The 16059-nt window shown below is 38.6% G+C and overlaps 1 protein-coding gene across 4 annotated transcripts in view; it reads left to right on the top strand.

Moving 5' to 3' along the window:
- Positions 1-16059, top strand: part of LOC108747692 (paired box protein Pax-6-like) — a 116681-nt gene that overhangs the window by 33916 nt on the left and 66706 nt on the right. The gene's annotated exons all lie outside the window — the stretch shown is intronic.

A 16059-nucleotide genomic window follows, 5' to 3' on the forward strand; every position in this document is an offset into this window, starting at 1 on the left:
AGAAAAATAATAGTGTGTACTCTTCTTTTTTGTATAATTGTATATAATCACAATAATTGAATCTTTTGTGATTATTGTATCCGTAACGCATTCTATTTGTTTTTTTCTTTTTTTTGGATGGAACGAACATATCAAGATTGTAATCGATTATATCAATTTTAATCAAATTTTTTCCTGTATATTCCAAAACAATTTTATTATTTTATAGAAACGGTTTATTTATTAACGGTTCACTATATCGCGAAGGATTTCAATCCTGCAAACTTTAGACGTATGCAGTGCATAAGAACTAGTACTATCACAGAGTATTTTTTTTTACTTTTACTTTAGCAATTTATTGAAAATAATTGTTCACTGATCTTTCTCTTTTCCCCCTAAATTCTCTCAATTATGTACAACTTGTGTATATTAATGAGTATGAAAGCCTATATGAGCCAACACAATTAACAGTGCTTGAATTATTGTGTATTTTCGATAATAATTAATACATACAATAATTAATACATAAAATTTCAAACAGCATACGTTTCGACCCAGATTTAGGTCCTTTTCAGTATGTATTAACAATATGAAATGGTCGTAAATTTCTAATGATTGAATCTTCCATTTATTGTAAATTGTAGTTCAATTAAAAGTCGAATAATTAAAATAATTACAGGCGTCATGTTAAATTAATTGAAATTGTCATCAAATCCAAAAAATTCTTTAAAGTTAAATAAATAAGTAGAAGAGTTTAGAAAAGATAATGGTAAGCCCCATATTAACAGAGTGCGATCGAGAAAACAGCCGATTAAAAAATTCTTATTAAATTTGTTTCACTTCTACTAGAGATTTGTCATAAAAATTAAAACAGTGATATAAATGATACCTAGAAAATTTATAATTAAGAACTATAAATTAAATTATAATAAACTGAATCAAAAAGATCCGTATCATTTTACAATCCATGAGATTAATTTTTAATATACTTTCTATATCTATTTCTATATCTAATCATTTGTTGAAATTGATTTCTTCACTGAGATTGAATTCTCTATATATAACAATAAAGAGTGTTTTATTTCCGGCAGTAAAACAATTACAACAAAGCTTTAACAGTGGAATTATATAATTATTATTTTATTATATATAAAAGTATATAATGAATAACCGTTAAAAAGCCTGCTGAGAATTCAATCGCTTGAAATGCGTTTCACGTCTTTATATGTAATACAGTAATTTATTTATTATTTAAAGTATTAATACTGAGGAGAACTCAAAACTCGGATCGAAACATTTATTATATTTGTGCATTAGATAGTAATAAAATTGTAATTCGCAATTGCAACTAATGTCGGCTCTCAGCAGGCTTTTTAACAATTATTGATTATTATCATTAGAGCCTATACTTCTTTGATTGTTTAAAAGTAAAGAGGATATATTACTTATTACATGTGTGACTGTGAAAGTCTAAAAATTCTCCTTATCCAGTTCGCGTAACGATCCGGCGATTTGGATTTCCTTTGCGTGAAAAATTCGCGCGAAAGTTCTCAGTGCGAATTAAACACCGCGGTGGTGGAATCCACAAGTGAGGAAGCGATTGGAGAGTCTGCAGAGTGCTCGAAAATCCACGAGTTATCTGACCGAGTGCGGCTCAGTGGGGTGTGTAGCGTTAAGTTGGCGTTGGCCTCATCGAATCGCCTCGGATAGAGCGACCGCTGCCACCAATGCCGCCGCCGCCGCCGCTACGGTGCCAAGAGACGAAGGTTTGTTTTGATCGATCGCACGTAGAAATCGTATTTCCGGTGTCGCCTCGCAGGCGATGACAAATTCTCCTCTCCTCATTTTCCCGGAGCCGTGCAAGACCACGCACCACAGAAACATCCTGTCTATCCTTTATACCTACTTTACGCCAAATCAAGGTACTCAAGTAGCAAATTAGGTGCTTACCTTTTTCATTATTTTCCGTTCGAGAAAAGTGAGCGACTTGTAACTTGTCTTACCTCTTTACGGTGGTGTGTGATATAACCATTGCAATGATTTGATGCATAATACTTTATAATTTGGCAAATGTTTTATATTTCTGATCATAAAACGATTTGACAATGGAATTTTATATATATATAAAATTATTATTTTGTGTTATAATAAAAGTATGTATAAAAAAATATTGATTATTAAAGCTCTCATTCATCTCTCAGAATCATCAAAGCAAAACATTAAAGCTACGAGATGTAGTAATTAGAATGACGTGGGAAGAAGGCATTTTTATCACGCTAATTTGATTTTTTGTAGTATTAATATTAAGCGGAAAAATTATTTTTAGTTTGAAAATTATTACACAAGAGAAAAAATTTAATTTAAATAATTCCTGGAAATAATTTTTGGAATTAAATTGTTAATTAAAGCGAATCCGCGTGAATAAGTTTTAAAAAATAATCGTTATTTCTGTTATGTATGTGCATGTGTACTTTTAAACCATTTATAAACAGCAGTATTATTTGATTTGTAAAAATAGAACAGCTCTTTATCACATAATTGGTATGTAAAGGCGTTTCATGCACTACGTAAATTCAAGTTTAGTCACTATGATTCACGGTATTTTTGCGAAGTACAGAAAGTTTATCCGACTGGTTACCTTCGAAGTGATAATGTTAAACAATACTTTACGCTATCTGTGTAATTTTATCAGTTTAACTACACGTTAATATAAATCATAATTCGCAAACGAAATAAACCTTCTGTACTTCGCAAAAATATTGTGAATCATGGTGGCTAAATTTGAATTTACGTAGTGCATGCCAATGAAATGCCTTTACGTACCAATTATGTGAGCTATTCTATTTTTACAAATCAATAACTCGATAGATATTCATATGACATTTTGCTACAAGTTTGTTAGCCATAGAGCGTGGGCAAATATGCTCTATACAAAAGTTTTAGGTATGCAGAGCGAGCAGAATTTATAAAAAAATTGAAGAGAGAGAAAGAGACGCAATTATGGAATATAGAAAGGGAGATAATATCATCAACTAATATATAATATAACTTTACACATCGAATACAAACATTTTGTTATCAAATTTAATTTAATTATATCACTTGAAAGTCACACACACACACACACACACACATTAAGTCAAGGCCTCCAAGCTAGACTAAAATTACAAAATTAATACCAACGTACATTTTCAAAATTACGTCAAGAGTACACATCTGTAAAATTATCTGCTACCTGCAAAACTGAAATGCAGCTTTTACGACAACGCAATAAACACTAATCATGTGGCCATGTCATAACGTCCAAGGCCCGGTTCTACTAATGTAAGGTTAACGTTATTCAACTTAATTCTAAAAATTGAGATAGAAGATAAAAAAGATAAACAGTAAGTTTAATCGAGATTAAAGTTAATCTTACAACGGTGAAACGGTGCCTATGGTAAGCAGGTACTGTGAAGAAGTAATTTTGACGATCACTCCCAAAATGCAGCACAAACTATACAAGATATCGTGATTCGATAATTTCCCATCTATTCCATAACCATCTCTCCTTTCCTCATTTACAGAATTGCAAAGCTACTTGACGGCATTTCCGGTGTGGAATATCTACGAGATAGTATTTAACAAAGTTTTCACGACCGTTGGGAGGGTTAACGCTTCAAACAGCGTTCTGCAACTTTCGAACTAACGATGGTCTCTTAGCCGTAATTCCTGACGAGAGTTTCCAAAGTTTGGCAAATCGTCGCGTTTCCGCACATTTGTCCTGCTCCGTCGCGTAAAACGAGCGAGGCGCACCTAGTACTTGTCGCGAGTAATCGCGCGCGTAACTTAGCGATCAAATTTCCGAAACGCAAAACGTGCTCTCGCAATTGTTTTATACAATCCTTTGTTTATCGTGCAAATAATATTCGCTTGTTTTTGCATATTGTCGTATATATCATATTACGTGTACATATCTATGTAAAAATAATTTTGTTACCTACTCGATTCATATTTTAAAGAGCAATTTAAATTCTAGTTGGTATCTATACGAATAATTTAAAAATCGGAACGAGCAGAAGGAATTATTTATCGAAGATAGATTAGATTTTTATCTCTTTTTAATATTCTCTTTAATATATACTTTAATATATAATAATTTTATATAAAATTCTAATATTAATCTCTTATAATATTTATTATGGTCCCAATATATTAAATATTTCTTAATTGTTTTATACACTTTTTGGTCCAATTCTTGTAAATATTAGTATTAATAGTATTATAAGTATAGTACTATTAATGGGAAGTATCAATAAGCATCAAAAGTAATGATTTCTGTCGGAAAATCCACTCGGCAACTTTTCGCGCGGCAACGGAAGGAGGCGTTGCGTCTTCTGAAGAAATCCGGAAGTTTGGCAAATCGGTCGGCTTCCGTTTTACCGCGTGGATTCGACTGTCGGCACGACATTTCTCCGGCGGCGAATCAACCACCCTCGTGCAGGAGCTGCTTTTACGCATAAGGGACGACACGACGAAGCCGAAGGATGGAAGCACGCGCGGGGGTGACGGGACAGCGAAATAAGAATAAGAAAGGATAGCGCCCGGTTTTTCTCTTCCTTTTCATTCTTTCTCGATAAGGCAAGTCAAGAGAGAAAAAGACAAAAAGGGGGCGAGAAAGAGAAGGAGGTGGAGGAGGAGGAGGAGGAAAGAGGGTTCTCCTGAAGCATTGATCGTTTCTGAATTCCGAGTAGATGGTAACCCCCGGGCGGTTCTTCACCCTCCGGCCTTTCTCCCTCGGAGCCTCAATATATGTACTCGTCTTTCGTACGTTACTGCGGCGAAAGAGGAAGAGCAAAAATATGAAAACGCCAGGAAGACGGGGCAAGCAATCGTGAGAGAAGGAGAGAGGAAAAGAGAGAGAGAGAGAGAGAGAGAAATAGGGAAGGTTGGCTCTTTAAAACGGTTCTCGGTTCGTTCAAAACAGATAGAACTCCGCTTTTGATCCCGCTTTCACTTCGTTGACGACAGCTTGTGTGTATGTGTGTGTGTGTGTGTGTGAGTGTTTTACGGTTGTTATTCAATTAATTCTTATCTCTCACGCAAGCAGACGATGATTTTTTTATTTACTAATAGTCGGGGAAAAGTTCATGGTAAAATAACAATGTGAACCTTTGCAAAATTAATAAACTGCATGATAAACTAGCTTTCTCTCTTTCTCATGAAACTGCTTGAATAAAAATTGTCCGAGATTTCCACCACCCTCCGTGTTATGGAATTACGTAAAAAATGAGCTGTAAGAATATTCAAGCTGTAAACCGTCAAAAACAATTTTCATTTATTATAGCAAATTTAAAAAATACTTAAACCCATCTTACAATTTTCCGCAAAAGAAGACACTACGAGCTGCGTACCCATAAGCTATCGAAACGTTTTCTTCACGTTCGCAATAATTTTGCACATCCTCTTACGCGCACGACTCACTCCGAGCTGCCGAATCTCGTAGATACACGCAAACGTTCTCATGTCTTTACCGGTCTCCTCCTGTTTTCTGAAGTATCGAGTACTTCTCCACCGCTGTCATCATCGTCGTCGTCGTCGTCGTCGTCGTCGTCGTCATCGTTTACACTTCTGCGGCACCGTTGAAAAACGCTGAAGATCCGCGCTATTTCAGGCGAACCGAACGCCTCTTTCTTTCATTTCTTCTTCCCTTCGTTTCTTTCTCCTATATAGTAGTGGAGGGATCTCGAAGAAGGCGAGCGGAGCAGCCGCCATCGCTGCCCGGCTTTTACAGCTATCTATCGAAGCATTTCGTACGTGGACTGGATACGTGGTAGATTTTCCAGGGTCCTCCGCTTGGCCCGGTTGTACCACCGCGTTGCGACTACGAATTCTTCGGAACGAGGCTCCTTCCCGTTAACGTCCCTCTCACCGGAGGTGGACCGAACGCGAAATGTGCTAGCCACCCGCTTCTGTTTGAAGAGAGAATTTCACAGTCGAATACACCTGATGTAAGACGCGTAAGTCCACGTTCGACTATCTCACGGACCTCACGAAGAAAACTGCCCTTTTATAAAAGTCTTCGACCAGTCACTACCGACGGCCAAAGCGATCTTGAAGTCGCGTCGCATAGCGGGATCGGGGCACAATGGTTAAAGAATCTCAAACAGCAGTTTTATTTTATACACAGCATTGTCTGTTGCTCAAGACGGATTATCCTCTCTCTCGCAGAGATTCGTGAGTTTCAAAGTTTTAATATCCTGATACACGAATCTTAAATCTCATTTCTTTCCTGCCCCACGAATGTGTGGAGAAACTCTCGCGCTTATATTTATCTATTCTCCAATAAAAGGAAGTGCCACCGAGACGGTATTAAAGCCAGGAGCTCATTAACGCAGGGAAAGAAAAGAACGAGCGGCCCGACGACCCTAGCCATTGTCACGACGTGAAGCTATTGCTATGGGAATTTCATGGATTCTCCGCGGCCGTCGCGAATAATGTCCCGATCGTTCCACTGATTTAACACCGGAGAGTGGCAAAGGGGAAGAGGGAGGACCGAGGAGGAACGACGAAGCGCGATTGGATATTCTCTCTAAACGGCGGGACTTGACCGCACTTTAGATTCTGCGGCCAAGTTTTCACGAGTCCTTCGTAAAACTATTTGTACTCAACATTCTGCGCCTGGAACTGTTGCAAAACACTTGCGGTAATATCTCTTCGATTTGAGTCACGCAGCTTAAATCACATGTAACTTAAAATAAGGCAAGATAAGAAATATTGACTTTACATGGAATGGAAAAGTATCCGCGCCTTACAGAATAAAACGCACGATTAAAATTAAATTAACATACTCGATCCTGGTTACAGAAATGATAGATGGTGATATATGGAGGTTTTTGAAAAGAAGTTTTTTTTTTTTTTTGGAAAAAGTTCATTTCCGTGAGAGAACCGTTTATTCTTCTACTGACAAATTCTCATTTCGCATTTTCTAGAAATTACAAGATTACAAGAATTACAAGATACATTTTTTGAAAAAAGTTTTGTGAAATACTAAAATTAATTTTTTAACGTGTACATGGAATTTTGTAAGAAGTTCATTTTCGTGAGAAAACTGCTTATTCTATTGACAAATTCTCATTTCACATTTTCCAGCTTCTATTGACAAATTCGCGTTTCACATGTTTATCCACTTGCTTCTCGTTTGAGTCGGCGAGAAGGAAGTAAATAAACATCGGCGATAAAACGCGCGAAGATGCGATTGAGGAAAGTATTCTCTAATGCCTTCCGCAGATATCTCCGAGATATCTTAAGCCATTAGAGATTCTCTCGCATTACTCATCGTTCTTTCGCGCTCGCGCGCGTATGCATTATTCCGTCCTAACTATGTAGCCCCGACGGGGAAACAAAAAAACTGTCATATAAACCGCGCCCTCTCTCCTGCTGCCGAGGGTTGACGGCGAGAAAATGGAGACGATGTGAAAAGCTACCGCGACGACGACGACGACGACGACGACGACGACGACGACGATGACGACGATTACGACAACGTCGACGACGTCGACGACGACACCGTCGCCGACATCGGCGACGGCATCGGCGGGCGTCGCTTTTGTCCGTCCCCGGAACGAGCTCACGCAGGCATGACGTTAATCGACGAGACGAGCTTCGGAAGCGTTTGAGAGGGTAAACGCGGTTAAGCCAGCGTTGGAAATTCCTTCACGTTTTACCGTCTCCTTGACTTACGGCGAATTTGCTAATCGGCGTATCATCGTAAACGTCGTGTCACGTAAAAGTGCAGTCGTTCACATTTCTGCGCTAAATGCTCTGGATTTTTCTGGAAGAATATTACATGTACTTGTGTAAAAAAAAAAATGCAAAAAGACATAGATAAAACGTATTACATAATGTAGAAAATTTATAATCTGTGCACGAACGTGGCATTACAGTCATTAAGTGAAATAGAAATCTCCACTCTTTGAACGCAACGCGCACAATACGATTATTCGTCAGTTAAAACTCCTCTGTTCACTCTCACCATTACTATCTCAAATTGACATCAGAAGCGAGAAAATTCACAATAAAACAGGATACAGATCTGAAAACAATTTGCATCATCAAAATATAATTATGCTCAAACAGGTTAGTAGAGTGTCAAGTACTGCTTTTCGCAGTACTGTTCATCATGCTTGAGATTCCTATGTAATTATTTTGATGGTCTAGCAAAATTACTTCCGGATCTCCGTCTAGCTAAATTTTTAGATACTTTAGTAAAATCATTCTTTTCGTGAAGGAAAGTACTTTTTTTTTTTTTTATCGAATAGCTTGCGTTATTAGAAATAAGAAGGAATATCGCGCTAAATAAATATTTTGACAGCTCACAACGGGGCTAGTCCAGGCATGTACCCATGGGTACACGAGCAACTGTCGACCTAATTTTCCCCTAAATGTTTCCGGAGATTACATCGGTTCGCCATTGTACGCCGCGGATGGCAAAAGGATCTCTCAATGGAACCCCATAAGCCTCTCGGTAAAACGGATACCTGATTTATATTGGTTCATCAGTGACGTATGCGATTATAGCGCAAAGCTTTTACAATAATTTCGTTGCACGTCGAATCCGTTTCCCGTTATTCGCGAAATATACCGTTATTCGCGAAATATACAATTTAAAGCATTCTCGCGTTTCCGGAATTGTTTATTTCTTTATGACAAAACTCAGTCTACGCGTCGGTTTCCGTGGAAAAGTCAGAAACGTTATTCCTTCGTTTCTTCGCTGCATCGCGAATGAGGAGGAACAGCAGATGAAGGTATAAAATGAAGAGAAAAATCGTTAGCAAAACTAAACGCGGCGCGTTATAATGACGTCATTTGTATACGTACTAGCAGAATTTTCATCTGATGCCCCCACAAGTTCGTTTCTACGTACACTGTATTAGAACTTTATTCGATCTGAATCTCCTTCTCTTTCTGTGTCTTTCTTCGTCCATTTCTTTCCTCATCATCCCTCTCCGACGTCCTCAAACGTATTTTACATGCCGCCGAAGACCTTTTTTTTTTCCTTTTTTTTTTTTTCGTCCGAAAAGGACTCGAGAGGCATGCCACTTCAGACTCTGAAGTACAGAACCGTCCTCTCTCGCACACAATAATAACGATTCCACCCGCACACCTGCTCGAGCTCCCTGACTGCCGGACCAATCTTCGGACATGGCCCAACCCACATTCTCATTTTCATAATAAGGCCAAATAAGTCGCACCTGCGATTCCCTCGAATCTAACCGTTGTACTCTTCATCATTCCTCTTCTGTATCGACATTTTGCGCGTATTACGACCAGATTGTCATGGAAAATATAGAAGCGTCATTGAGCCATCTCCAAGTATTTTCCCACATAGCGATTGGCCATTACACACATTCATATACTTCTCCAAATTTATATTATTTTATCTATAGATATTAATGACCCACAGTTCATTTGTACCAGCGACGAAATTAAGTGTGAATCCATATAGAGGTGTTTCTCTATTCCATATAATAATCTATTCCATGGATATTCAATGTTCAAACGTATTTCTCCGCAGATATTAATGATCCATTTTTTAAATACGTATAATGCTGTCTAGAATTTAAATTGTCCATGTGATCCAGATGGAGATTTTTCTGTGGTGTAACATTAGGAGGCTTTTTTATTACGGTTCTTGGAAACGAGGTGAAAATTACAAAAAAGTGAGTAAATTCACTAGGTGTTTCGACCAATAAATATAAATATTCTAGTAAATTCGCGCTCACGCGTTTATTTCACTTCGTTTTTAAAACCGTGATAAACTGAAATCTATCAGTTGTTCGTGCGGACGTGAACGATGACAATTTGTTTACGAGGTACCGACGGCGTTGAATGTAGTTCGGTGATTTAATAGTGTATTCCGTGCCCTATTTGCATCGGACATAGATCCCCGTGTAGATCGACGGCGCTGCCGCATTATTCCCACAGCTGATCATTCCGATACGTAGATCTAATTATGTCACAATCCCCATGGGCATCGCACTCCCATGGGAACAAGCGGTGCGCGACCACAATGCCAACCAACCAGCCGATGTCATTGTGCACTTTGTACGATTGTGCTGTAGTACGCCTCTGTTAAAGGGGCCCTCACGGCGCCTTATTTCCTGGTGGCACATGTACGTCGACCCTCGGCCTACGTCTACGTTCCTCTCTGGCCAGACCCTTCCTGCATTTTTCGGTAATAACCGTCGAAAAAACGGGGGGCTCCCGTGGACGACGAGGATTCGAAAATCTCCCTTGTGCGTCGATCGCGATTAAGCTTCCTCTCTTTTTTTTTTTTTTTTTCTTCTCAAAATCGCCGACCGCGCGGATTACACGATCGAACACATGTTCCTCGATATTGTTACCGCGAATTCACTTATTTAACGGAAATATTGATGACCGGTGTTTCCGAGTTTCTTCAAATTCCCCCGATTGGAGAATAAGCGAGATGGATGTTAGATTAAAAAGAGAAATGCAGCAATTGGATCGGAAAACGAACTTTCAAAAGTATGAAGTTTTTATTCTAAAAGTAGAGATTCTAATAAAATAATTAGACCTGAAATCAAGATGTCTTTATTTTTCATTCATATTTTGAAGAGAACATTAATTCTCTCGAGATATCTCAAAAGAAACAAATCTTTATACATGATGTCTGGTAATTACCGTGTCATCTTTCATGATGACATATGTGATTATATGTGAAAACTAACTAATTTCATCTGGATCCAATTTTTTTATATAGTTACAGTGAGTGTTCTTTTGTATACGTAAAGATAAAAACTATTTACAAGACCATGACGAGTCCACTGTATTCTCTCCTTGCAAGTATGGAAAAGTAGAAAAGTCTCTGAATAATTAATGAAAAATTAATTAATGATAATCAAGCATGCGAATCAGACATGCGTCCATATGATTTGGCAAGAAAAGATACTCAATGTTATTTGTTGTTTAAACATGCGTCTTCCCTTAATTATTGAAAAACTCGCGAAACAGTAAACTTTTCTATTCAGTTGAATTCGCTGTACCAGCCTATGAAAGATGACACAGTGATTATCAAACACCTGTAATGTAATGTAATTCATTCATTACATTACATTACATAACTTTTCTGAAGATTTTATGTCAGATTACACATTAAATTAAATATTAAGAAATCTTCAATCTCCAATGCATAGTCTGATACGGACTTAATAAATATTGATATTGATGGCAAATATTGATTTATATAATAGTAAAAAACAAAGTTGTATAATTTATAAAGACAGTACCCAAATCACGTATTTAAAATCTCACACTGAAAGAAAAGATTGGCTGCTGCAGCAAATTAAAAATGCTAAGCCATATTTAACCATCTAAATTGCTGCAGCAACCAATCTTTTCTTTCAGTGTGTGGAAAACCAAAATTTCTTTATCATATTTTACACGATGAAATCATAAGAATACATTCGCATTTTCCCTTTTATCGCGAAAGGATTACGAGTTCATAGCTGTTGATGACATATTGAGATACCGGATGTATACAGAAATGATTTACTCGCCGGACACGCGCGCAAGGGGACGGCTACGGTAGTACCTACTACCTAGTACCGGAGAGTTGCCCGCGGACCAGTCTGGGCCTCTTGGTACACCGCGCTCGCAGAGGGAAACAGCGGCTCTGACAGACTCGTTGGCGCGGAATAACGCGTTTACGAGGCTCTTTGTCCAGTCCGCTTTGGGCTACGGCGGCCGTCTCGTGCGGCTGCCGCCACCGCCGCCACCGCACCGCGCTCCGATCCCCGATCTGTTCGGCCCGACCTTACCGGCATATAGCTGGCCTCCAGGTAATTGGATAATTCGACCCGGAAAGAGGAGCCCTCCACTTGCCAGGAAACGCTCACCTTTCCGGGGCAGAACAGCGCCTCGACTACGCCGCGGGGTATCAAATCGCTTGTCGAACAACCCGCTCGGTACAAGTCGTTGGCTATAATGACATTTTATCTTTTTATTCGTATATATATAATTGAGGCACTTTCTCTATTAAGTGAGTAACTAATCTTGTTTTTGCTAATTGAAATTAAAGTGCTTACCTTTTGGCGAAGATACGTTATGATGTAATTAACAGATTTAATATTTTATTAATTATTATTACCGTCCGCTCGGGAATTGTTACGCTCAATTTATTCGGTATTAACGAGTATTTGCCACCTCGTAAATAGACACCTACGACTAATCGCCAAGTCGAAATCTCGTTAGCACTTTAAAGGATGTGCGTGCAGACTAAGTGTCACGGCACAAAATCATCGACGGTCCCTTGACCTGGAACAAGATCCTACATCTGTCCCCAGAGTCGATCTTTCCCCTTCGATACAAATCGGTGATCGAGGATGAATCGAGTTGTCAATGGATAGCCATTAATAACGCTAATAACTGTCGGGAGCGCATTTTTCGGGAAAAAAAGGTCGCGCCGACAACGAAGAGAGAAAGAGAGTATAAGAATGGGAGAGGGAGAAAGAGGAAGAAAGGGATGGAGAAAAAAAGTGAAGAGGGGGATAGAAAGAGAGTCGCTGCAGGTCAAAGCACGCGGCAGATTGGCTGCAAACAACGACACAACAAATACTCGAGTCCTCATTGTACACCTATGCTCCTCCTCGCGCGGGACACGGTATCTGTGCTGTTCGCGATACTCCCTGGCTACGGAAAAGCGGGCCGCACCCCGCTAAGGTAAGGGTCCTCATTTTGAAAACATGTCCGCAACAATGAGGCCATTATGACGATCGTAGCCAGTCGCATTCATATGGCGCTCCCGCTTTTCCCTCTGCTCTCTCGCGGTTTCTTCCTCCTCTACCTGACGGTCAGTTGTGTTGTAGACTGACCCTCGTCATGTCGTCCGTGGCGTCTCAATACGACGCGACGAGCGAGAAACGAGCATGAAGGACCAGTGAGAGAGAGAGAGAGAGAGAGAGAGAGAGAGAGAGAAATCGGGACAGGAGTTCTATCGTCGGACGATTTCACCGACAAAATAGACGCTGTCGCGTACGATGATGCATACGACTTTCCGCATTGTGCGAGCAGCGTTATAGCGAAGCGCGGGCAGCCAATTCTAGACAACTTGTTGGTACTTCACAGAGTAACCCACTGTATCGATGAGATCCCATAAATTAGCTCGAGAGTGTATCATTGACACCGTAAAGTTCACGGAGGACTTCATCGAACGTTCCTATCCATTCTTTACGTTCATTCTTTCGATTCGTTTACGTGGATATATCTACGATTAATGAATATATCTTACGATTGAATTTCTTTCTATATTATATACAATAGTTTAAATTTATAGAGTGAAAGCTCAAATACCATGAGCTAGGCATTGCGATTAGAAACGCGTTTTATATTTTATATTTATTCAAGAGAGTACTGTTTATTGAATCAACACATGAAAAATTGATTTTAGAGAAATACGGTATTTAGAGAAATAGATACGTAAAAAATTATATTACATGGCATATACATACTTAATAAACTATTAGACAGCGATTAATTATCGAGACAGCAACAAAGCTCTTCCTAACATTCTACATTAATTTCATTCTGCTGCAAGAGAATTAGGTCTATAATACGGAGGGGTTGAGATTGATAAGTTGTATAAATAGTCTCCGAATTGCCGTAAAATGACACTCCGATCTAACATACATTCCATTTCTTTATCCTCTTGAGGGATCACTTTCGATGGTGCCGAAACATCATGCGAAACACTCGAGCCCAAGTGGCCATCCCTCGACACCTTCCTCGCCAAAGTTGAGGAGCCTGAAACGGTTTGAAGGGTGTTCCGCGCTATCTCTCCTCACCCTCTCCCCTTCCTCGTTTATTCATCTTATTCATCTCTCGGAAACGCATTTCTGCAAAGATGATTGAGATGTCTTGGCGAGCACGACCACCGACGACGCTCTAAGTTGAACCGATTTTAACTGCCGTCCATAAGCGTTTGCCGTGTCACACTTTGAAGGGCACTATTGACCGCAAGATAGACTGCCGCTTGTTCTCAACTCCGCAACTTCTGCGGAACTCGATACAATGATGCACAATGACCCGCGACAATGGTCGACGAAGGAGCTTGCGGACCGGCGGCGAATGGTGTTTTCACGTTGAACCAAATTCGATCGATCCGTGTCATTGATATACAAATTGTCGCGCTAAATGGATGGGAAACGTTCCAAATTTCACTTTTGAACTATTGCAGTGTGAGTCTCGAAAGTACTCAAGACTCTCCTCTATATTGAGCTTGTTAGATCCAGGTTTCTTCCACCATGGTTAGATCTAAATTGAGAAATTTTATATGGAGCACGTTTTTTGCTTTACGTACTTTTATTTATACGCGAGATGGAAAGATCGATTTTTAAGTTTTTAGTTTTAGTACTATTAGAAACTTTAATCAAAGCAGAATATAGTTTTATATTTTCTTTATAACAAAGAAAAGGACGGTTATAGAATGGGTGAAGAATATACACCACAATGTTTTGTTATAGTTTACGCTGCATTCTGGGCAACCATCAAAACTTTGTTTCTTCACAGACTGCTTGTAGGGGACTTCACACGTTCAATAATACTGTCAGTACTAACAAATGCTGACAATATTATTGATCGTATGTGGTTAATATTGATGGATTGATGTAAAATATTGACAGTGAGCTAGATTTCTTTATTTTCGAACATCAGTATCCCCTACAGCGATACTCATGTTTGAGAATCCGGATTACCGTCAATAATATTATCAGTGTTTGTTGATACTGACAGTATTATTGACTGTGCAATGTTCGTAATATGCAGAAAACTGAGCTGAAATATCAATAATAGTAATTGTGTAAGGTTGTATTGACATGATTTGTACTGTCAATGTCAATGATTCAATGATATTGATCAGTATTTTATTAATCGTGTGAGATTTGCATTAAATGTTGCATTAAATAAACAACACTGATCTTTAGTATTTACTGCCTTGATAAAAGCTTTATTTCAAGTTTTGCAGATAACAGATATAAATCAGTTTTACAGATTTTGTAACTTCAGTTTAGCTTAAAAGCCTTAAATATGACTTGCAAATGTTATCATTGAGCCAATTTTGATAACGAAATATTTGCACGTATAATCGATTCCACATTTGTCTCCTATTCTTTATTCCACATAGCCACAACCTCTTTTTTACCTCTTCAGTTTTTTATAAATTACGTTCATTCTATACATATATCGTAAAACTATCTGTACATAATTAGTAATCTCTGTGACTAACGATCATGTATAATTAAAAGTAATTATGTTACAGAAATATCTACTGATCTACTTTTAATAAAAACAAAATGATATTCCGTGACCCCTTTTTTTGTGTCTATTAATGTCATTATACATAATTTAAATAACTTATAATAAATTCATCAAGAAATGCTTATCATAAAAAATACAATTTATTCCATATTATAATATAACAATTTTACGTAAATATTTCCTTAGGAATTTAATAAAGAAAATCAGAGATTATTTTGAGTGTGTTATAAAATGAAGATCATCATAACGTTGACGTACGAGATGCACGAAAAAAAAGAAGTGACGAAGCAATGACCCATTTGAGTGAGTCAGGATCAAATCAAAATAGAATGGTGAATACTTTATTTTGTTATGAGAAATCAGAACAGAACAAGTCTCGCGTGGAAGAAGCCGGCAACCTCCGGCGAGCCGGTAATTGATTACGTCACGATGCCAAGAGGAGGACCACCCCGCTGGAGAACAAGAAGGAAAAGGAGAGGCCGACTATATAAGTCGAACGGGGTGGAAGAAGTCGGACGGATGATGAATGTGCTGTCTGAGCCGTCGCGTCAGCGAGGCTCTGTTGCCCGTTTGTAAACGAGCTTCCTCATTTTTTCGCGGCTACGTGCGCTGCCAAAAGTATCAAACTGTCTGCGCGCATTTGAAAACACTTCGCTCATCGATCCTCGATTAGCAAAATTCACTGACCGTTCGCGGTTAGATTAGATTTTCTAACATACTATATTCCTTTTTTTCACACACAAAGTAGAGTATAATCGTAAAACACGT

This window comes from Trachymyrmex septentrionalis, unplaced genomic scaffold (genome assembly GCF_001594115.1).
Source record: "Trachymyrmex septentrionalis isolate Tsep2-gDNA-1 unplaced genomic scaffold, Tsep1.0 scaffold20, whole genome shotgun sequence".
Taxonomy (NCBI): Eukaryota; Metazoa; Arthropoda; class Insecta; order Hymenoptera; family Formicidae; genus Trachymyrmex; species Trachymyrmex septentrionalis.